The sequence below is a fragment of the Etheostoma cragini genome, chromosome 1, assembly GCF_013103735.1.
Source record: "Etheostoma cragini isolate CJK2018 chromosome 1, CSU_Ecrag_1.0, whole genome shotgun sequence".
NCBI classification, from domain to species: Eukaryota; Metazoa; Chordata; class Actinopteri; order Perciformes; family Percidae; genus Etheostoma; species Etheostoma cragini.
The window spans coordinates 5,186,373-5,211,180 of NC_048407.1; the positions used below are offsets into that span (position 1 = coordinate 5,186,373).

General features: G+C 41.1%; 1 protein-coding gene and 1 long non-coding RNA gene across 3 annotated transcripts in view; both read left to right on the plus strand.

The window, feature by feature from the left end:
- The window catches only part of adamtsl3 (ADAMTS-like 3), a 211,393-nt gene that overhangs the window by 76,400 nt on the left and 110,185 nt on the right, over positions 1–24,808 (plus strand). The gene's annotated exons all lie outside the window — the stretch shown is intronic.
- LOC117942688 lies at positions 633–18,766 on the plus strand. Its single transcript, XR_004656193.1, has 3 exons — positions 633–642; positions 12,086–12,091; positions 18,666–18,766. It is a non-coding gene; the product is annotated as an uncharacterized LOC117942688 (long non-coding RNA).

Sequence of the window (24,808 nt, forward strand, 5' to 3'; positions counted from 1 at the left end):
TTTAAAGAAAATTAGGATCGTGCAACAAGGCAGGCCATTTTGGTTCTATCAGGGAATGGTTGTAGAACAGAGTTGTTTTCCCACTATTCCTCGGATGGAAACAAACTGTTGATGGTTTCGTGGTTCAATTCTACGTGAATTTGCGAGATCTCGCGGGTCCTCGTGACTTCAGCTGTCAGTTATGGCAGCAGCCGTTCTTCAACAAATACGGACCTGGTGGATTTTGACGGAAGGCGGTGCACGGAGCAAGACGGAAATACATTTTTACAGGTTTATTCTACTATCTGACTTTACATCTGTGCTGTAGCCAGACCTTACTCCACAGCGCTGTCGAGATAGAGCCAGGAATGCGAGACTACTGGACTCACATAAACAAACATGTCTGATCAAAGGGGGCATTGGTTGGTCCTCCTGTCCTTGCAAGTGAAGCTGTTCATGGGAAATAGCTGTTTGTTTAGGTTCCATACAAAATGCTTAATGCTTATGCCCTGCACAGGCAATGTCTTTTTCCCACTGGCTGTTTGTTTACGACTACAGATGATTCAGACACAAGTATCCTTGCCCTGGAAGCACACCAGCTTATGCTTTTAGTCCAACAGATTGGTTTAAGTGAGCGTGGCTACACGTGCATACTATTATCAAGTAGCTGATGGCCATGTCGGACGCAAACGCACTATGATAATGTGTTATTACAGAAACTCTCGCCATGATCAATGCTATATGAATCCAGTTAGTTTCTCTCATCTGGCCTATTTGAGTCAACTTGATTCTTCATCTTCTCCTTTTACATGCCCTCTATACCTGCAACGACAGCTGAAAAGCACAGGAAGAAACTGATTTTTTAAAGCAGGGTTGTGACTCTGTCATTGGCCTTTGCTATTTGTGTATGATTCTGATTGGATAAGCAGGAAGCTGAACGCCTCCACCAGCCGATTCCATTTAGGTAGAAAGAATTGATTAAATTGGGTCTTCCTAAAAGAATTTACACTGAGCAATATTTAAATGAGGAGAGACTACTTGCATATAAATACATATTTAAACATATACATTTATTAGGATAACAGCTGAATTTATTTAGGACTACACTGATTAAAAGTTAGGTCTTCCTGAAAGAATTTACATTGAGCTACATTTCTCAACCTTTTCACCCCCACCGCCTCTCTCTCACACGCACACACACACACACACACACACTACTTTCCTCCGCCTTCAGATCCCATAATAGCTAGTAGCTGGAACATTCCTGCGGTGATTCAGTTTGTTGGAGGCCATCCACCTCCGCTTACATCCATTGCAGGGCGTTACATTAAATGACAGTTTCCTGACCAGTTGAACTTAGCGTTTTCTTCGGTCAGTCAGTGCATATGAAATAATGATGATGATGATAATTAGATGTGATAATATTATTTAAAATAAAAAGACAAAAAAGGCATTTGAATATAAGACTTAATGTTTGTTTGTGAAAAATTAAAAGCAGCACTATTCCCTTCTCCCCCCAAAGGACCACCATGGAAATAAGTCTGAGGGCTTTACTGTGCTATCCTGACTTTGTATTGTATGGTACAAAGCTGTATCATATCTTATAACGAAATGGTCTAATAAAATCAACTAATCAATCATTGTGGCTGTGTGCCTTGAGTGTTCCAACGCGGGCCTGGGCCGCTGCTCCCTAACGGTGTAATGTCCGACCAGCCAGTCCAGAGAACTAACGGCGAGTGCGCATGTGCCCTAAATCTTTTCTTTGTATAGGACACTTGAATGTAAATGGGTTTCCATTCCATTTCTGCGATCAAAGTGCCTACTGACCTGCGTTGGCCCTTGATGGATTGTAAGTTGAACTAATCCACAGTGATCTCACTCCTTATTGGTGCTGTTTGGGTTAGTGGATGGGAGGGTGATGAGGGCGAGCGTGCATGTGCTTGAACTTCCTTCCTTTATTATTCCAGAGCAAAATGTAATATGACTGAACAACCCCAGAGACAGGATAAGGGCTGTTGACAGTTAAAGCTTGTGCACAGTTGTGTTGTGAGTTGGTCTTATTTTTTGTCTCTCTACAAGCCAGCACACCTGCTAAAGGTTTGTGCGCATGTGTGCTTCTGTGTTTTAAGAGTGTCATAACAGTGAGATGGGGAGATCAAAACCAATCTTAAATCTGTGCATAAATACAGAGTTGGAGTTAGGCCATGGTTAGCCTAGCTCAGCATAAAGACTAAAAGCAGGCGGAAATAGCTACCTTGGCCTGGCTCTGAGCAATGTCCATACCAGCACCCCTAAAGCTAGTTTATAAGAATGTTGCGTCTCATTTGTTAAATTTGTACTCTAATACCTCTTTCACACCACCAACCAGGGTTGGGCCAGGGTGGTCTGCTCAGGGTTAACACTTCTTTTGGAAATCCAAAACAAACCAGTCTACATGGGTTTATCCCTGGTCATGACAGTTCAGAGCAACCCGTGAGCAATGCATAACAATTACCTTATGTGATAGAAATGGGCGGGGCATTACACTTCATATTTGAGCCTGTGATGAACCATTCCAAACATAATCTTAAGTTTGATTGCGGCAAAACACTCATAATTTGTGGACGAAATTTAACCGTTATGGCCGTCGAAACAACCAGCGGCTTGTGGTGCCTAGTCCCCAAGCCTATTTTTGGGTAACTGAGCCACCACCTACCGCTGATACAAGCTCTGTGGCGGTCATTGTACAGTAAGAACAGAGAAATAAATCCTATTTTGCTTTTGTTTTGCAGTGATTACGAAATCACTCAGATGGTTTTGTGCCAACTGATTTCTCCTCCTCTTCATATTATGTGTGGCTTCATGACTCATTTTTATGATCATAAGGATGACCAACTTATACACAGAGAGGCACTTTTTGATGAAATGAGAGCAGACTAGAATTTCTTTTACAATAAGGGTTCCACATGTAAATGGTAAGGGGTTAAATTAGTCCACAAGGGTCCTCACAAGTAAAGTAACACACACATGTATGTGTGTGTGTATTGTGAGCTTCATTAGAGAGAGCAGGACTATGCAGGGTCCCTCAGCTTCGTCATCATTATCCCAGCAGGCCCCTGGACTCATTTCCTCCATTCATACTATTGTTGTCCCTCGATCACTCACTTCTCTCTTCCTTCCTCTCACCTTTTATCCTGCTCCTCGGTTTCCTTCTTTCCCCCCTGCGTCTCTCCTTTGCCGTTTTCATGCCTTTCCCTCTCTGTCTGCAGTCTTTTGATGTTTACTTCATCGTCGGTACTCATAACAAAGACCCCCCCCCCCCCCGAAAAAAAATACAATGAATGTGGGGGGCCCCCCGCAGGACTTTCTCTTTCTGATTTTGAAGCGAGTGTCACTGGTGCTCTTAAAAATGGTTGACAGCTTCTTGCAGGAAACAACAGAATGCTTAATAAGTTCCTTAGTCTGAGGAAAAAGAGGACTATTTATAACATGCTGAATGTTACTTTCATCTATAATAAAGTGCTCCAAATATGCAGAAATGAAATGCAAAGTAATAATTATGCAGTTGAAAGGAATCATTAGAATCTCAACCAACTGGATTACATTTACATGTTTTATTCGTTCGTGTGTATATGTGTGTGTATGTGTGTGTGTGGGGGGGGGGGGGGGGTTGCAAGCGTACGCAAGTGTTATATTCTGTGTGGTACATGGGTGCGTGGGTGTGTGTGTGTTCTGGCCATTTGGGGCTCAAAGTCTTAACATTGATGGGTTAGGGCAGTAGTTTCCAACCATTTTTGTCAGAAGTACCCTACAGTCCTGTATTACACTATTCATTATATAAAAGTGGATATTTATTTCTATTCATTTATTTCTGTTTATATTTTTTTCTTTATTTTATACAACTGAACTGGCAATATGCAGTAAATTTGATCAGCAATCGAAATACTACTAGGCTACTACTACTTGGAGTGAAGCTGAATGTTTAACCATTTATCGACTACTTTTAGCTAACTATTTCGATAATTAGCTAACTATTTTAACCGTTAGCTAACAATTTTAATCGTTAGCTAACTATTTCAACTTTAAGCTATTTTTTACCATTTCTCTATTACTTTTAACTAATCATTTAAACTGTTTGGGCATTAGTTTTAGCTAGTTATTTCTAGCTTTTATTCATTACTATTAGCTTAGCCTTTTTGCCCGCTTGCTAGCTAGTTTTTACAAACTTACATAACTGCAACATGTAGTGTTAAGATGTTAAAGTTGACTTAATGTTGTTGTGACATGGGGATATAATAAATCAATCAAATCATATTTTTTTTCATATTAGTTCAGCTACTATATGATCTTTCTACGTATCCCCTGGCAACTGCAGAAATCCCCCCTGGGGAACACGTACCCCTGGTTGGGAATCACTGGCTGCATATCAAGCACAGACTGAAACTGGAAGCTATGGTGAGATTTGGATGGCTGCTGCCTAGATAAAAAGGTCAGCCTTTTGCCACCTAATCTAAATTATTTGATTGTGCTAGAGCTTGTTTTTGTTACATGTAATGTCACGAAATCAGGAATAGTAAGCAGGGCTGCAACTAACGATTATTTTTGTTGTTGATTAATGAAGTAGTTTGGTTTGTAAAAGGTCAGAAAATGCTGAAAAATGTTTATCGGTGTTTCCTAAAGCCCAAGATGACATCATCAAGTGTCTTATTTTATCCTCAATTCAAAGCTATTCAGTTTACTGTAACATAGGATTAAAGAAACAAAATAGTCAAATTTATGAAGCCAGAATCTTAGATTTTTGACTTGTTTTCTTAAAACATTACTCAAACCAATGAATTAAATTATTAAAAAAGTTGAAGATTAATTTTGAAGTTAACAACTAAACAATTATTCTTTGCAGCTCTAGTAAACATAAATTGTTGGTTGGCGGTGGAGAGATTTCAGATGCAATACAGATTTGACAAAGATATGCTTTGCTCTTGAATATTATCTGTTTTATATGCAAATATTCAAATTCATCAAATATGCTGATCTCATCTCACTTTTTCACTTATGTCTATGTCCTTGTTGGAACTCCCAAATGCAAATTATTTTTGCCAATGTGCATCAGTGTGTGGAGTTGTCATCAAAACACAAAGCAATTTCTAAAGGAGAGGGAAAAAAAGAGTTATGTAAAAGTCAAGTTCAGTTCTTCTATCAGGAGTGCAATGTATTGGCATTGCTCACACAGTCATGACTCCAATCATTCACTGGAGAGGAAGGTACGAAGGCCAAATTTGGCAGACAGAAATTGGGTTTTGAAAAGAAAATGAATGAGACTCACTGGAAATGTATTCAGATCAAAAGCAGACGAGTCGGCCAGTAGATGAATGCTGTGTTTTGGCACACTCTTAATAGTTTCTGACAGCCCCTTTCCAGTGTTTTGTTTGGGTGTATCAGTCAGAACTGATCTAGTACTAGTGTATGTTTTTCAAAAGTAGTTTTTTGTGCAAATTAGTGCAAATGAAAACTCCAATTGGACAGATAGTCTAGCTATTGTTATCTATAGCTACTGTCTGGATTGACCTCAGTCCTCAGAAATCGTCTCGGGTTACGTATGTAACCCTTGTTCCCCGAGATAGGGGAACGAGACACTGCGTCGGTTCACCGTCCCTCATAGTGTCGTAACCGACGCAGTTCGAGTTCCCCTCGAAGGGGAACGTCTCGGGTTACGTATGTAACCCTTGTTCTCCGAGATAGGGGAACGAGACACTGCGTCGGTTACGACACTATGGCGAGGGGCGGTGAACCGACGCATAGGGGAACCACCGGAGTTCAGAACGCCAACAGAAAGGAAGTGGAAGGTAATGGACATCCGGCCGAAAATAAGGGATATCTAGCAGAATTTCCGGTGGCACCGGAGTAATCCCACAAATGAAACGGCGTCAATATAAACTGGTCAAAATCCATTGTAATCCACCTCCTTACTGTTGAAAGGACCAGTTTTGTGGTTTTTCAACCCCCAAAACGAAAAGTAAGGAGTAGGATTAATTGTATTGGTACAATAATTTAGCCCATTGGTTGGGAATTAATTTGCAGCTTAATTATTGATTGCATGTCAACTGAGCGTTATGTAAAACCGACCTGGCTTGGCCAAAATGATCCAATTCCATCTCTGCTAGGATCTAACAAGACAGTTGCTGCTCACATAATGTCATCCTTTTTCACTACTTACATAGGATAAATACTGTCTCCTGTAGCCTGTGTAATAACAATGGTATTCAGAGCCCATTGCAGTCAACATGGTGAACCCATGCATTTATTGTGACTATATTCTGCAGACAAATTTGTTCTGACACATGATAATTGTGTAGTTTTGGTACAATAATTGATGTTTCACTATAACAAGCTGTTAGGAATTGATGCAAAGCCTGTATCAGTGATGGACCCTATTTGACATGTCAACATTGCTTTCAGTCCATCTGCACTGACAATACAAATAGCATTCACAAATCGTATCTACAAATGAATCAGTATTGCCATGGCCTTAGAAAATTTTTCCACAGGATAAGAATATATGTAAACCAATTAAATGAGAGGATATCACAAAGAGATTCATGTTAAACGCTAGTCAAGGCTGAAATTACTAATTAAATGATTCATAATAAGCTGCATCGGATTTTACAGCCTTTTGTTGCAGTCATTCCTTCACCTTCTCATTTGAAGAACGTTTTATCAAATTCATAAATGTCTCTGTCAAAGAGAGAAATAAAAAAACAATATATTAGGGTTCTGGATCTAAATCTTGTTTCTCACAGGGACGTCAGAGACCATCTGCTCCTGGCAAACACAGAAGAGAACACAAAATAACTCATATCTGCCTCCACTGTCAGTGAGAAGAGAAAAATACACTTCTTGCTTTGCCAAGAGTTACGATAAAAACAGCCAGCGCTCCTGTAGAGTTTTTTAGAATGATTATTGACAATCTGGTTTATGAGAGTGCTACGTTTGAAAAAGCGTCCTGCACCAGTTGCTGTAAGTGCGGCTGAGTCACATGCTTGCCCAAAAGCAACTTGAGAGCAGACAAGTGATTTACTGCGAGAGCCCCCTATTTCTCACAAATACAGTTTACGTTTCCTTCCCAGGCCTTGAGAATTATTGCGGAACAAATTAGCGGCCGGGGATTTTATTGGCCGAGCCCCACATACCCAGAGCAGCGCTCAGAGAAACAGGACTCTCAGTAAATGTTTGTTCCTGACTGATGACGGGTGCTGGTGGGTGGCCTCTAGGGCCACTTAAACTGACATGCCTTGTTAGTGTACGCAACCATCTGTGCTTGTCTGAGTCAGTTTATGTGTGGTTTTTACATTCTGTAACAATTTAAAAATTTGAAATGGGCCTTCTTCTTAGCCCAGCATTTGCTAGCTTGGTAGCTTCGAACTACGTGGCCATGTTTTAAACAACCGGGGCGTCTTTCACCTCCCACCTCCTCCACAGCGCTGCTGCGGAGGGTCTGGTCCACACAGCATTCCTCGATGGAAGAAAGATGGCTTGCTCTGGAAATTCCACAGGAAATTCCGCCGGATGCATGTATTGTCTGTTTCCTTCTGCTTTCTTTGTGTTAAATTCAGTGGATTTATGAGGACTAGTGTTGACTGCTAGCTAGACTATCCGTCCAATCTGAGTTTTCTCTTGCACGACTATAGAGAGCTGAAGTCACGCCCTTTCCAGTGGACATCATGGGATCTTAATCCTGGATAAATATCGACAGTAGTGAACGGGCAGAGGAAAATTATTTTTTGATCTCATTTGAATTGAACCTTGGATTACAAATATGGTGTTCTACAATTTAAAAGAGAATTCTTTAATTGGAGAATGTCTCCGTTAGCCATAGGCTTGTCATAGTATTACTTAGTGTTGTGTGAAACCGGTCAGTGAACTAAATCTCTCGTCTCACACAATTTGCGTCTCCTAGCTTGATGCTCAACTTGCCAGCTAGCTGGCTTAACTCTGTTCTACATCCCATGTAACGTTATCTTACCTGATGTGATTTATCCAGTGGAGTGTTTTCAGCATATAAGCAAAGAACAGGCGAGATCCGCTGCTCATTTGAGTGATGTTACATTATAGGTGATGATACACAGAGACATCGTAGCTTCAGTGACAATTTCCTTACACACTTCAGTGAAGGTAGAATCTCCTCGGTGAACGTAGAAGTCACTGTTGGAGGATCTACCATGAAAATTTTAGATAGACCTAGCAACTGTTGAAGAACAGGTCAGAAGTCATTTTTTGTTGGAAAAGCAAATCCTTGTCCCCAAACGGAATTGAGACATCATTTTCACAAATAATCTGGAGGAGTCCCAAGATTCTGGATTTGCTTTGTTTGACACTGTTTTACCCACGTCTTATCAGTCTTAATACCCAGGCATGACATAAAAGCTGGACCTTGTCTGAAGCAGCTTTCTCCAGTTTTCCTTTTGTATTGTAGTTTTTTATAACATCTTGTCTGACAGCTCAGAGGTATTTCTTGTGTCAGTAATTCTCTGAAGCCCTGACACGTTGTGTAGCTCTGACGGACCACTGCCTAGAAGCCTGGATGGTCTGGACCAGCTAAAATGCAGCAGCTCTATTAGTGACTGGATGAAATGATCACTGTCAGGCCAATTTAAAAACAAACCAAAAATAAGATGTTTCCCAGCAGGAAATGCTTGTTATAATACCTGCATTATTCTGTGTGTGTATGTGTATTGTATCAGTAATGTACCTACCTACGGTATATCAAACTGCATGCGTGTTTATGTGTTTTTATGAAGTGGAGACAAACCAAATTCAGAGAATACATTTTTTTAATTCCAATTCTTTTTCTTTAACTTAGGCACAACAATGAACCTCTTTTTGTTTGCCAGTGCATTCATACAAAGAAGTTCATCTTGTTTCACCCTCACGGATCTAAGAATTAATAATTAATGTCAGCATACAGTATGACAATTTTGCAACGCACACTCATCCCCCACCTCACAGCCACATGCTCTCTTTCTACAGTGGCTTGAGAAAGTTTGCACAACCATGCTAAAGGAGGAATAAAAAAACATCTTTTGAAAATTGATCTTAATGCCTTTTTTAAAAGAATTTAGGAAAATCCAACCTTTTAAGGACACCAATTTTCTTTGTGAAAGAATAATGTATTGTAAATAAATAAATGTTTGTAAAATACAGCTGGCATAAATATACACCCCCCTATGTTAAATTCCCAGGCAGGCAGATCTTTATTTTTAAAGACCAGTTATTTCATGGATCTGGATACTATGGATCCTGAATTAACACTGGACATATATTGCAAGGTGCGAAATTGTCCCATATGGGCGTAATTAGTTAGATTAGTCAGGTAGGCAGGTTAAAATAAACTATATTGAAGATCAGCCAAGCACAGATGCTTGTGGACACTAACAAGGCCCGGCAGTTTAAGTGACCCTAGAGCCCTCCAGCATGTGCCTTCTCCAGCTAAATTGACAGAAAAAAAACAACAAGACAAACTAAAGATAATAGTCTTCGGCGCAAAACAAAGAAGGCCAAGTTAACACTTATCTCAATTTTCTGTGCGTCAAAACCAAATGAGAAATCTTGGTGCCATCATGAATTGGAGTTACATGTATATGTTAAACGCCATGTCAAATCAAACGACTTCAGCTTGTTCAGAATGCAACTGCTCAACTCCTGTGAACACATCCCACCAGTTCTCAGGTCTCTGCTCTGGCTTCCAGTGTGCCAGAGAAATTATTATTAATATAAATTACTGCAGCTTGTCTATAAATCTCTCAATGGTTTTGGACCGAAATACATCTCTGACTGTGTTTTACTATGAATCCTCATCACTTAGCCTCTCATGAGGAAAAAACAATGTTTTTTGGGATGTTTTTCTCTTTAGTTTGGCTGTTTTTAACGCATTGTGTAAAGCACTTTGAATTGCCTTTGTTTAATAAAAGAGCTATGCATATAAACATGCCATATAAACATGCCCCATCTCCACCCCAGCATCTACCTGTCAGCTCTGCGTTACATACCCCAAAGGAAAACTTATTGTCGTCATCAAACCTGCACCATCCATTTATGTGCCAGAATTAAGTGGACGCATGCAGAACGTGAATGGCTGCATATGTGATGATTCACTGTTTAGTCACTGCTCTCTCACATCTCAATTTAATGGACAAATATTGTTACATCCCTTGATAGGCTCCAATAACCAGCTTTAGTAGCCTTAACTTCCCCTCTCTCTCTCTCTCTCTCTCTCTCTCAGACACAGACACACACAAACACACACATTCAATATTCAAAGTCAAGTGCCCCATGCTAATTTCCTCAGGCAGGTATGAACAGATTGTTTGCTGCTTAGGAGCTGAAATATAATTAAAAGTCAATGAAGAGCAAAATTGCCATTTCGCAGGTTGTTGATATCTGAACAGTGCTTTGCAAATGGAAATAAAGGAATGGCCTGGTGAGAAGAAAGGCCCCATGTGCGATGCTAATTTTAGTGGCAAAATATGTAAATAAATGAAAAGCTCTCCAGCGACTGCGTTAGAGAAATTGAAACACTTTGGAAGTAGGGGATGTGCCAGCAGTAGTGTGGGTGGTACGCATACGGTCTTACAGCAGGCATAGATATGGGAGGCTGGTTGCAGCTTTGTGACACAGGCAATAGCTGAAGGGGCTTTTTTCAGTTATTGTAGCACATTATTTAGGTGGAGTAAATGAAAAAGTAATAATAGCTACTCCTAATATGTTACAAAACCCATTACTAACCAGTTCAAGAGCAGTAAGGCGACATCCAGTGTCTGACCTCAGTCCCTACTCTTTTTTAGTGTTTTCCAACTAGGGGAAAAAAATAAGCCACACCTATGGTTTTCTTTGTTTGTTTTTACTGTCGGCCCCTTTCTTTTTTGGGGGGTTTTGGTTCTTCTGCTGAAAATGTGGGTCTTTTCCTATCAGTACAGCCACTGAGTGAAACGAGACGCCATTGAGTGAAAAGAGAGAGTTTTGTGAAGCTCGTAGACTTGATCAGCGTTGTATCAACAAATTTTCTGTCATTCATCCATCCATCCTCATCCGCTTCTCCCGTGTGGGGTCGCGGGGGTAGAAGCTCCAGCAGGGAACCCCAAATTCCCCTTTCCCGAGGGGAAGTTTAATTTTCTGTCAACTCCAGCTAATACACCACGCTCGACTTCACCACACCACAGACTGTCTGCTGTATTTTAGACCCTGCGGTAGTGGGCCAATCACACGTCGCATTGAATTGAACGCTTCCAGTGATTGGCTGGGAGCAAAACCATTCTCACAGACGGTCTTTTCTAGATCTGGTTACAAAAAGGATTGATTTTGGGTATCGTTTGACTGGCCAAGTTTTGCTACTACTTGGTACTGGGTTATTTGTACCAGTACCCAGACCTAATCCTATTGTAGTAAGAAGCATCTCTGTTTTTTGATCTGTTTTTCAGTGTTGGCTCCAGTTTCCGTTTTATTTGACTAGTTTTCTGTCTTGTCGTGTCTTGTTTTACTTCCTGTCTTTCAGTTTTCCCGCTCTTGTGATTGCCTGATGTATTTCACCTGTTTCCCAGCCCACCCAGACACCTGCCTCTTGTTACTTTGTGTATTTAGTGTGTGTGTGTTTCCCTTGTGTGTTGTTGGGAGTCTTTCCTCACCACTGTCACACTGCTTAGTCTTGGGTTAATTACTAGATTTGTTGGATCCTTGTAAATTATAGAGTGTGGTCTAGACCTATTCTATGTGTAAAGTGTCTTGAAATAACTCTCTGTGTGAGTGTCGTCTACCCCATTGGTCTTTGTGTTCCTAATACTTCGTTATTCCGTTTTTTGGGATTCCTTTGTTTGGATTCTGCCTGAATGTGAGCAGATTTCCAACTGAAAGCCTCGACATCCGCTTCATGTTGCTCGTACAAGCTTGTGTGGTTCATCTAAGAGTCAGTGTTGTACTCAATATGGATAATTGGACTTGATACGTCTCCAAGGGGAGAATGATAAACCGAACTAGCCAGGGTGTCAGATCAGGATGTCAGAGAGGATCCTCATCTCACAAAACCACAAATCCCTGTGCTGCTTCTCGGCTCTCGGTTCAGCGCTGAGCCATGCTGAAGGAGTCAGTGGTCAACCCCACCCCGCTGTGAAGATGACGGCTGCCTTTCCAAAAGAATTACACTTTGGCAGTTTGAACCTCGGGTTATGGGGGGACTGGATATAGGAGCTTTCCTGCAAGAAACCAGGGATTAAATGTTGATTACCAAGCAGAAAATTAATTACAGTGTTTGTGTAAAGTGCTTAATTGCCTGTTTGATTTATGAGTTGTGTATGGCAGAATGGTAAAGACCTGGGTTTTTTTTCCGTTCATTTTCTAGCACTGCAGCACAGTGAATATTAAATTGTGTTTTTCAAGACTCCACAAACAACCTTTGGGATAAATGTGCATGTGCATGTGCACGTGTCTAACTGTGTGCAGAGAGCATGATGAGACCTGAGCTGTCGTTCAGTCTTAGCTGTTGGCATCGGCAGGGCTGCGGCAAAGGGAACTAGGACAGAAGCCTGTGCTTTTGTGCGCGTGTGTGTGTTTTTAGTTGTGTAACTGTTCAAGTGTGTGTCCATGTGTGAATGCTGAGCTCCTTTGGCACCTGTCATCCAGGTAATGAGCCCAGTGCTTTTTTTTAAAACAGCTGGAAGCAGCTAAGCAAGCTGCTTCTTTTGTTGTTGTTTTGTAAAGAAAGCTTCAGCGGGAAGCAATCACATTGGGGTTGAATGCCACAGGCAGAGTAGGGGAGTCAGAACATATTGAGAGGTGGTCTAACACATTGTTGGTTTTGCTGTTTCCATTTGGGATTTGTTGACAATAACAAAAATATAGACTAGGACTGCATTTTGTATCTTTTTTTTTTTAATCGTCATCTGACCTTGTTCACCTCGTCACCTCTCTGTGTTGTCTGTTGTAAGGTCATTGTATTTTTTTGGGTGTTTGTGTGTGGAGTCTACCCCGTTGTCTCTCTGTTCCAGTTTCGGTTATCCTGTTCTTTTCCTTCATCTACATTCTCAAATTATTTTTGGCTGGCTGTCTCTGCATTCGGGTCCTCCAATTCTCTGAACCTTGTGACAAGAAGTAATATTGTTATGTCATGTCACATATTTTTGTCATTTTGTGCAGCCCTAACATAGACGTATCCTTCCACAACAAATAATAATGAAACAATCTCAACGTTTGATATGTCACCAGCAACGCCACTGCGCTTCCCAGAAGCGTGCGTGCATCGGGTCTCCGCTTTACTAAAGATATGCGCTGGGTCTATTTTTACACGGAAATCTGTGTCTCCACGGACGACAACAGCTTCCTCGTGTGTGTAGGTTGAAAAACATAATGCCACATCAAAGATCTTTTTTTTATCAGGACAACTCCAGAAAGGAGAAGGCAAAACATGGAGTTTAATTGCAGGAGTTCTTGGATTGGAAGGTAGCTTAATAAACATGTGACTGTTCTATAGAGACAATGAAGTCTTCGAGTCGGGCAGCAAGACGCTCCGCTTCTGAGACGCACCCGGTTTGGTATGGCGGTGCACGGCAACAAAACAGAGGCACAGCCGTAAAGTAGCACAGACGCGCCTAGTGGAGAATCGGAGTCAGTCCCAGGCATCTTTCTAAAGACAGATATTAGTAAAGTGACATAGTTCTTAAAACATGATCACATGATGGTCCACACGCAACAGACGCCCATCCACCAAAGGGACCACCACACCGTCGCTATCCTTAAGGGAACACCATGTCCTTCATGAACCATTGTCTTTATTATCTGAGCCCACTAGATGTCTCTCTCTCTGTATACCAAAGGCTTGAAAGCACACTGAAACACCCCTCTCACCAAGAGCACCATCTAGTTTAGTTCTGATGTTAAAATGAAGCTGAGTCACGTCGTTTAAAAGGAGTGTGTCCAGTTGTCAGATCATCAGACAGGTTGGAAACCTTCCACCAGGCAAGACAAACAAAATTAACATTAAAATAAATACAGAAACTCTCTGTTGCAAACATCCATGACAATTTACAAACACAAATCTGGGTTCACTTTTGACCCACTGTATTGTCATTGGCACTGTGCAATAAGGTTTTTATAACTAATAACTGGCATTTTAGCTGTTCTCACTTTCAGTTTTCACCCTTTGAATAAAGGGGTTTAGGTAATCTAGATAAACTGTTGTTTACGACCTTTACAAGCATCTGACTGCTCACGGGCGATGGTTTATTGTTCAATCATCGAGGCAGCAATGTTTTAGCATCTGATTAGCCTTGAAACCAATGCTTCTTACTAAACGTTGACCTTCTGGTTCATATTTCATGAAAACTCCCACACCAACACAGCCCTGTGTTTTCCCAATGGTGCTGTTTTGGCCTACAGTAGAGCAAAAGTGGAAATAGAATGAAATATACTGTCACCCAGCATTGTGGAGGCGTGCTTGGTTGGGTTTACAGGGCATAGCATTTCCATGCATGAGATTTTGATTACACCCTACCAATCAACAAGATTGGTTTCTTTAAAAAAAGACAAGAACCTGTGTCAATCATTCCTATTGGTTCTGTTACCTTTTACCTAAATTGCTCTGGGAACACAGCAACATCACTATAGCCATGGCATGATCGTTGATGTACACATTGTCTTGTAGCTTTGCCTTTTTAAGGTTTTCAAAGTTTTATGGTCAAGCTTCCTCTCACAGCTGGTTGGCTTGGTTTCAAACGCACTGTAGTGCTCCATCCCCACACTCTACATCTGATGAGTCAGAATAGTGCAACGCAATGCTGGATGAAGCCACATTTTTTTGCAAGGTCATTTTTGACATTTACACAAATGACCAGTGCCAGTCTCCATACTAATTCTGAGTTTCCCTTTGCTATAGGGCAATGCAGTACACTAATACAATTCCATTTTGTTTACTGAATAGCCTTCATGCAGACCATTGTCCCTGAGCATCAAAATATTTTTTTTATTGTTTCTCTTTGAAAGTGCGCTAAAAGGAATTTAGTGGAGGAACAACCAATGTTGTAATGTCATTGTTTTTTAGCAGTGCTATCCTACTTTCAGCAGCGACAGAATCCGTTCTTCCTCAGTGCTGCAGAGACCTGAGCAGAATTCACTCACCATGGACATTGCAACTTAGCGCCAACTATGTATAACCCTGTCAACCCTGCAGTACATTGCCATTTAAACCATATGTATTTCACTACTGCATAGTTAAATCGCCATCTCTCAGACAGAGACTGGATCTTAAAGTCTTCTCTCAAACGTCAAGGAGAGTAATGAGTGAATTTTTTTCTGCATTAGGAGCCACGCCGACATCATGGTTTCAAATTGGGAACAGGCTGTTTTGTTTCCAAATGAGATAATCTCCAATTAAAAAACTAAATATGACATCTGTTTCTGTATTGCAAATGTTGGCATGTACTGTAACTACACTGTAGCTTATTGATAACGGGATATGAGATATGCATTAGCAATGGTCATTATTTGGAAGCCAAATTAGATGCATGAAACTCCTCAAACACAGGTTCCTGTGTTTGACATGCCAATTGCTATGTGTCATCTTTAGGCAGGATACTGTCTTGGCTTGTTAGTGTTGCCATGTTTTTTGAATATAATAGTGAGCAGTTGTCCAGCTTGTATTTACCTTCACAAAAGTGCTCATTTTGCCACTGACTCAGATTATTATTCTAAAGGTCTGACAACATTATGGGATGGAATTCTAAGGAGGTCGAGCTTTCTGTTAAAGAGTAATCAGTAAAATGAGTAAACATAAAAAAAGCTACAAAATTGTGTTCGTTAAACCTACCAGACTTAATGTAAATAAACAGTAATTTTAGCATTGTTAAATACACTTCATTCAAAGTCGACAGAAACAAAACATGACCATGGAAAGACGTTTGGGTCGTCTTTCCACATTTGCAACCATCACAACTCAAGATTTGGTTGAAATAAACACATAGTTTACCAATGTACATGTAAATATATTTTGAGTCTATACACGCTAAAGTATTGCTTCTTTAAATGGAGTATGGTGGGTTAGTGCTAGCGACCTCAGAGCTGTTTCTGGTTTAACAGAAAGGTATTAATTGTCTATCTCTGAAGGGATCCTTTGCATAATGTTGTCAGACACTTAGACTAATAATCTGAGCCTGTGAGTGGCAAAATTAGCACTCTTGTGAAGGTAAATATAAGCTGGACAATTGCTCTATTAACTCACATTGTAGCTTGTTTTGCCGATGCCGACTGCAGGGATATTGATTAATGGACCAATGCCATAGATTTTTGTTCCCATCAGTCATTTAGACACAAAAACATGGAGTTATAGTGTCCAGGTTGAAAAAAATTGTAGTTCTTCAGGGACGCAAACTCTGCTTCCCCACTTCTACAAAGCCCTGTGTTTTAAGACCCACCTATCCCCCCAGACGTCCTCCCTATGTGGACTAGAGCAGACAGCAGCAGGCACTGTGATGCATGAAACTGCAATTACGTGGAATGCATACGAATTGCAGTGTTTCACTTGCGTAGCAATGTGTACAAATGGTTGTGAGTTTAAATTTCGAGATCACTAAAGAACAGAGCGTGCAGAATGTCTTAAGACCAAATCCTGGAAACAGACACCGGATAAGAGCTAAGGCAAAAGATCGAGGAGATTTTTCACTTCTTGGCCGCCTTAAGTAACCACTTCGTCACTGGGATTCAATACAGCTTCCCTCCAGACCCATTACATCTTTTATATTATTTGTCCTGTTGCTATACATGATGTCATTGACGCGTCGGATGTGAAGTGTGCTAAGGGACCATGTGCACAGCTCACCATATTGGCTGTGCTGAGTAAACACAGCTCTCCCAAGCATGATAAACAGCTGATGGTTGTGTATAAAGGCTGCAGTGTGATGTTGTTCAGGGCTGGTACAGTACGTTTTTTACAGTTGTCAGTGGCATTTTGAGGCCAGGTCTCCTAGTGCGAGGCCTCCGCTGCAATCAGCCAGGGAATGAGCTTAATTGTTTATAATGAGTCCAGAGTCCAACTTGCCAGACATATAATCGAGACGGACTTAACAGGTCAAAGCAGTCCAGCAGATCCTAGTTTTATATCTACACAACGGTGAAAACAACATTCTTGTAACTGTATTTGAACCGTGTTTTCCTCAAAGTGACATTCCAGTATGAGATGCCTGTTTTCTTTCTGAGAGTTGACTTGTCAATCATATAATCCAATTAGTTTTCCAGAAGTGTGAACTTGAGTGACACTTGAGCCAGACAAGGGTCACCAATTTCATAACTTAAAACTGGAGTTTTAGAAATCAAAATGACTCACACCTGTGCTTTAACGTAATCACCAATGACTCATAACTTTGCTTGGACTTGAGTCTGTTGACCCGATGGACTGGATGTCCTCGCCAAGCTAAGGAGGGAGAAACCTGGCAATGTGGAGCAGCAATGTACGCTGACAGAAAAGACCGTCTGGCCACTGTTCAAACTGGAGGCCTACTGGAAGCCATAAATCAGTTATTGTAAATTTGTGGCAGAATTAGTTTAGATGCAGCACATCTCTTCACAGAAATGAAGAAAAATTGAGGGATGCATTCTGTGGGCTGAGAAGAGGCATTTTCTTCTATTGTTATATCCATTTATTTTGCATAAGCAAATATAATTTTGAGGAAACGTGTTGCCGCCTAAATCACCATTCCTTAGGGTTTCTCAGTTGTTTTTACAATTTCTGCCTGTAGCAACCAAAGGCTTGTTAGATTTACTTATTTCTTCCGCGGGTGGGATGTTAACCAATAGGAGCACAGAGCAATCTGGCTAGCACAACCGTTAACATTGCTAAGCCAAAGAGGAACAATGTTTTTTGTGCCCTGAGATGAATTGATGTTTCCTGAGGGGAAAACAACTACATGGACAAAACTAAATAAGGCTGGCAAGAAACAGCAAAAGAACTTCTGCAGCCTGGGTCACTGCTGCCATGTTCTTTACAGAAACTGTCAGAAAACCATGACCACAATAGTCATACATTCTGTAATTGTGTTACTTATGGATAAGTATGGATTCCTAGGGTCCCTGGACCCCACTTTGGCAAATCCTGTTCCAGACGAACCGTTAACAACCATTTATCCCACATGGGGCGGTTAAAGACGATGACTGACAAGGGGAGTAGACGTAACTGGCATTCTCCAGCCAGCACAACGCACCATGCTTATGTAACTTCCACTTCCACCAGTCTCACCACGCTAGGCTACTTCTGTTTTGCGCGTTATCGATTACTCCAGTTTCATCCATCCATCTTCATTGGCTTATCCAGGGTCGGGTTGCGGGGTCAGTAGCTCCAGCAGGAGCCCCAAACTTACATTTCCCGAGCCACATTAACCAGGTCTGACTGGGGGATGCCAAGGTGTTTCCAGGCCAGGGTGGAGATACAATCTCTCAACATAGTCCAGGGTCTTCCTCGAGGCCTCCTCCCACCTGGACAGGCCTTGAACGGCTTCCTAGGGAGGAACTCAGGGTCAATCTTACCCAATGCCCTTACTACTCAGCTGGCTCCTTTCGATACAAAGAAGCAGCTGCTCTACTCAGAGTTCCTCACGGAGGACTGAGCTTCTCACCCTATCTTCCGCCGCTGTACCTGCGATCTAGTTCCTCCAGTCATAACCCAGCTTTTCTCACCTCAGGTTCAGGTTACTTTATTGGTCCCCGTGGGTAAACTAGGTTTACAATCTAAGAGGCAGGACATCCTTAAAACTTTGTAGACCACCAGATAACATGCAACACACCAAAAATTAAAACATGTACTAGAGACAGTAAAACATGGATAAAAAGAATAGTAAACAGTACATGACCAAAGACTCCAAAGTACTTCACTTGAGGTAACAACCCATTCCGTATGCGGTTTATGCACTCTGTTGATTTCCTGCAAAGAACCACGGCTTCAGATTCAGTGGTGCTGATCCTCATCCCAGCCACTTCACACGGTTTCAAACCGATCCAGTGAGTGTTAAGGTTACAGGCCAACGATGCCATCAGGACCACATAATCTGCAAAAAGCAGCGATGACATCCCCAAGCTCAAATTATTAAAGTTTCAAGAAATTGCTAATTAATTTTATAAATTGCTAATTAATTCATTTATCATTTATAAAATGAATGGAAACAAATGGCAGCTTGGAACTGTAGAAATAAATGCATCCACAAACAAAAACTTGCATGTGGGTGCCTGGGTAGCTCACCTTGTAGAGCATGGGCCCATATATAGAGGTTTACTCCTCGACCTGCGGCCATTTGCTGCGTGTCTTTCCCCCTGATCTATGAAAAGAAAGGCCTAAAATGTCCGGGAAAAAAAAAAAATACAAAACTTGCATGCATTTCTTTTGGGAATAAAATATATTCATAAATTGTGGTTCAGGACCTAAAATGCATCGTGTGGTCCTTTTTAAATTTCAACACAGACTTTGGGATGAGACTCAAATGGTTTGGGAGACATTTCTATGCCCTAGTGTCCACTTTCTCATTTTGCTATGAACCTCTTTCTGATTTCTTAACTGGAGCTGAACGTTTTCCAGCAAACATGGCTGAATCGTAAACCCTCCTTGCTCATGGGTTTCATGATAGTTTGCCCTAACAATATGGATTGAGATTAAATCCATAGTCAAGGAATTGGCACACCCACAGTGAATTAAGAAAACATGAAACAGACTTCATATTTAGAAGACTGCATCCGGAATTCAACACTCTCATACATCTAAGGAGGCAGGCAGTTTTTTCTAATCCCATCAGACACACTCCCATATCAGTACACAAGCTGAGATTAATGCTGTTGGCTATATTCACTCTGTATGAGCTCCTGCAACTAAATAAAGTGATGCAAGTGTTTACCAGCTCTGAAACTCTGCAGGAGATCAAGTGTGAAGCAACCTAATAGGATTTGCACTGGTACATGTTTCACGATTCTCAGACAAAGAGGAAAATCTATGATGCAATTTGGGATTACTGGAGGAAAAAATGGAATAATGGAATCAATAAATAAAACAGTGAATGAATCAATAAATAAAAATGTATGAAGGGGCGAAAGAATGAATCAATCAAGAATAAAAACAATGGACAACTTCTCCAAATCTAACTTCAATTAAACATATCTTTAATCAACCTAAATCAGGATATCCAGCTCTCTTTGTATCAATGTGTAGGATGTAATATAAAAAAAACAGCTGTGCTGAAGGAGTTTCTTAGTTTATCCTCCTTTTTTCAGTAAATTGTTTGGTCTCCCCAAATGGTCCGACTGTCAAAACAGACAAAACTAAATGTCCCACCTCGTAACAAGGAACCTTTTATGAATTGTTTACTAATGCTTTAGAGATAGATCAAGACAAACCATATTTGGGCTACCTGGTTGATTAAAATGGACATCACCCAAACTGGAAAGTCTTTTTTTGAGAACATTGGATTTTGCACATGTCAACAGAACTAATGGTGAACTTAGACTATCCTTCAAAGAAAGGCCCATCTGTCGTTTGTCAAATGTCTGATATGATATTCATGTTTACATTTACTCTGACAAGGACCTCTGGCAGCTGTCTGAATGATCCCTATGGTCTGTCAAGAGCAAAGACATGGCAATGTTATACACCACAAAAACATTGTAACTTTGTCGAGAGGATTGGATAGGTGGACAATGCATTGGACTTTAACACAGGAACCCGGTTTCCTACAGTTCTTTGATAGTTGCTGTATGTTCCGATGCATGTCCCTCGCCTTTCAAAAGAAAGAAATGTGGATGGTGCAACAATGCCCGCTTGCTTGGTTCTTTAGGGGAATAATTGTAAAGATGTACTAAGAATACGTGTAACAATACAGCATTTGCTGTCTAACTGGAAGGTATCAGAACTGATTGATAGGATTGCTGTGGACTAAGTAACTTTTAAATAGGGTGATGCACTTGTAAGAGCAAATGAGGTTCAACCATGTATTATGCTAATTTAAATAGCTCTTGTTACTGTTTTGTGTGAATAGTTAACTTTATTATATGTGTTGTTTTCTTTTATCGGGGTGTAAATATTCCACCTTAACAATTTCCTTCCCAAGAATATTTTGCAGAGCAGCGGTGGCTGCGTCCAGAGCTAAGACGATTGTGATTGGTTTAAAGAAATGCAAACAACCAGGAATCCTGGAATGTACCTGTGTTGTAAAGTAAAGATTTACAAAGATTATGTTTACAGCACTAACTGGAACGTTTTGGAACCGATTGGTGGGATTGCTATGGACAAAGTTCACACGGCGATACACTGGTAAAAACAAATAAGGTTGACCCGTGTTTCCAGCTAATAAAATAGCTCACATTACTGTGTGGTGTCAACAGTTAACTTATTTAATATTCTATGTGGCATTGTCTTTTGTGGGGTGCACATGTTCCTCCATAACAAGTTGCTTCTCGAAATGTTTTTGCAGAGCCACTGTCAGTGTGTCCGGAGCATAGCGCCACCCAAGAGTGCACTTGGTTGAGTTTAGCACCCAACCCCAGCATTGTTTTTCTCCAATCCCAGAACGTTTTTGTGGTGTAGCCAAATCTTAGTACACAGCGCTGTGGAGATAGGTCTGGCAATGCGAGCCTATTCACTTGCTAATAAGCCATCAGATTTGTAGTCACAGCTTTAATGTTGCCAATCTATTTTGGGTTTCTTTAAGTGCATAATCCCTCCATGAATGGGGGGGGGGGGGAAGGGGGGGTTGTCAAGTCAAAGACCTACAATTTGTGTAGCAGTAAATATGGTTTTCTTTTTTTCATTTCTTGAAATAAATAATCTTTCAATCCCTTAATGCATCTTCCTTCCCTATTAAGGGTCCCAATAGCCAGATTAAGAACCCCTATAATGCAGGGTTGCCCAGTTTCCAATAAGCCATTTGCAGTTTTGAACCATTATAAACCCTTCATAAAGAGGGACATATTAGCAGAGGTGGGTAGTAACGAGTTACATTTACTCCGTTACATTTACTTGAGTACGTTTTTGAAAAAATTTTACTTCTAGGAGTAGTTTTAAATCACTATACTTGCAAAGACGCAGAATCAAAAGTCGCCAAGGCAACGCAGACCAGGAGGACCCCCCCCCCTCCTCGGCGGCTCGGCCTCATAGTGAAAGCATGGTTACCTTAGGAAAAGTGCGAAACAGCAGCTCCGTTATGCGGCGTCTTCTGTGTCGACCAAACAAACGGACATGTGAGCGTTCAAAAACTCAACATCTAAGCTGAGGAGACGTAGCGGTAGTTTTAGTTTTTGCCATAGAGAGGTGGATGTTTGTCTTTTAGGTTACATACAGTATGTTTTACACATGCAGTATCCATCCAAATTTGATGTGACAAGTCTCTCAAGTAAGCTAATTTGTAATTAATAAATTTATTTTAATTTATTTTATTGATTGGATGAACTATAATTTTCCTAAATATGATTATTTTGTATTTCTGTCTGTCTGATTGATGCTTGTGTTAAGAAATAAATCAGACGTTACTCAACAGTTACTCACTACTTGAGTAGTTTTTTCATCAAGTACTTTTTTACTCTTACTCAAGTAATTATTTGGATGACTACTTTTACTTTTACTTGAGTCAAATTATTCTGAAGTAACAGTACTTTTACTTGAGTCAAATTTTTGGCTACTCTACCCACCTCTGCATATTAGAAAGTATTACCACTGGAGCCTTCACTCAGGGATGTAAGTACCATGTTTAGTCCTAATCATGGTAAATTGAGAAATATTCTGTACACGCCCAGGTCATCTGGGTTGTCAGTGGACACAGGATGCTGATGCTGAACTATGCAGTACTCACACAAAATGCCAGGCAGGCCAGAAAAGCCTTGGCTGGACAGATTCTCCTCATGCCGATGTTATTACTGTTGGAGGTCTGTGATGGCTGTTAGCCGGCTGAGCCTGACAACAAAAGGTGGTTTTATCCTATTAGCGACGTGCTAACTTGTCTAATTCCTCTCCAGCTGATCAGTCCGTCTCTTTGGAGGCAGCAGGCAGAGGAAAGCGATAGAATACTGAGTTCCAAGGCGGTGCAACAGTCCAAGAAACACAAATCGATCCCGTCTATGGGGGCACAACGTAACAAGGTTAAAGCTTGCAAAGTGGTTCGCTCTGCCAGGTTCGAGGTCAGCAAGTGATCCGGGTCTGTGAGGCAGGGTGAAATGGAACCTGCAGAGGCATGTCAGAAATGTTAATTCTGGTTGACCAGGCATAAATAACATTGTCAGAGGAATTAGAGTTTGTTCCTGTGCTCTGCGTTTCACTGACACGGCAAGAAAAAGTCAGGGCCTGCGTTACCTCTTCTACTATAAAAACAGTTTTTCTGAATAGTATAAATATGTGTTTTGACTAATGGCGCAATTTAAAAGCACTTTAGAAAGCTCAGTTCTTTGGTTCTCTGACTTTATTTTCCATAAATACTTCACACACACTTGCAGCCCCAGTATGAGATTCCTTTTTATTTGGCACCACAGGGTCTGCAGTGACATCACTGACCCAGGGGAAGCCAATTTTCCTATTTTTGGTGACACACAGCCAGGAAAACCCTCTCTCTTTCTGTCTCCCGCTCTCTCTATCAAAGTCGCCTTTCTCCGTCACTCCCTCTCTTTCATCTGAGCGTTTACACAGCAGATAAGATGGAGAAAGGTCAGGGCGAGATGCATGAAGGCTGTCGCAGCGTGGTGGGACTAAGACAGAGGAGTGTATCTCTGTATTGTGAGGTAATGCTGCTGTTCAGTGGCTGCGGAGGGAAAAAAGGCGGTGGCTCTCTTTAGTGTTTCAGTAGTCCTTTATCCAGCAAAGACGAGACCCGAGGCCTGCTCCGGACTACTGCTGGACTCTTTTACTCCCTGGAGAACGTTCCCAATGGGAAAACACTGCCTACTGTAGCTGCATAAAGCACCAGAATGACTCCACAAAAGGTGTAATCATTCAATGTTAAGAAGTCTACAGTAGGATTAGTTTTGATTATGGATTAGATCACGAAAGTCACTTGCCTTGCGATTTTAACTCTTTTTGTGTTTATTTTACCTAAATTATGCTTTAAGACTTTAAAGCATTGAAGTTTGCGCCTGGGACAAAATCCTTCCTTTTAGGCAGAAACCTCGGTCAGACCCAGGCTCTTGGTAGGCGGTGTCTGACGGGCCGGTTGGGGTTAGAATTTTGTAGTAGTTCATGGCATAGCAGGACGCTGTGCGGCATTACAAGGCACAGCAGGACGTAGCAGGACATAGCAGGGCACTGCAGAGTAGCAGTTAAACATGGCATCACAGAACATGGAGCGGGACCAAGGCGCCAGCTGCTACCCTGATTTTGAAGCCTCTCTGATCCAAGGGAACATGCTGGGGAAAAAGAACATAAGGACTCCGGGGAATGACTCCCCAGAGCTAGGTTAGTAACAAGCATTTCTGGGACATGGATGCACATAAATGAAAAGATGGAAAGTAGGGATGAGCGAGTACAGCATTATCTGTATCTGTATCTGTATCTGTTTACCACATGAATTATCGTTCGTACCGTACTCGGACTGGGCGGGGCCTAAACCGGAAGTGGTCCGATTTACATCGGAAGTGGGTCGGGCTCTCTTGAAATGTTAACCGGTATGTTATTTAAGCATGCAATTGATATGAGTTGATCAAAAATTGTTATATTTATTGCTGATTTGAAAACTATTTACGTGACAGCATCAAGCTTCAGATCAATGGTGTTGTCATGGTAACAAACATACAGAACGTTTTGCAACAATGAATACAACACATTCCGTTGCAATTATGAAGTAAAATGTAATGAACAAGAGTTTTC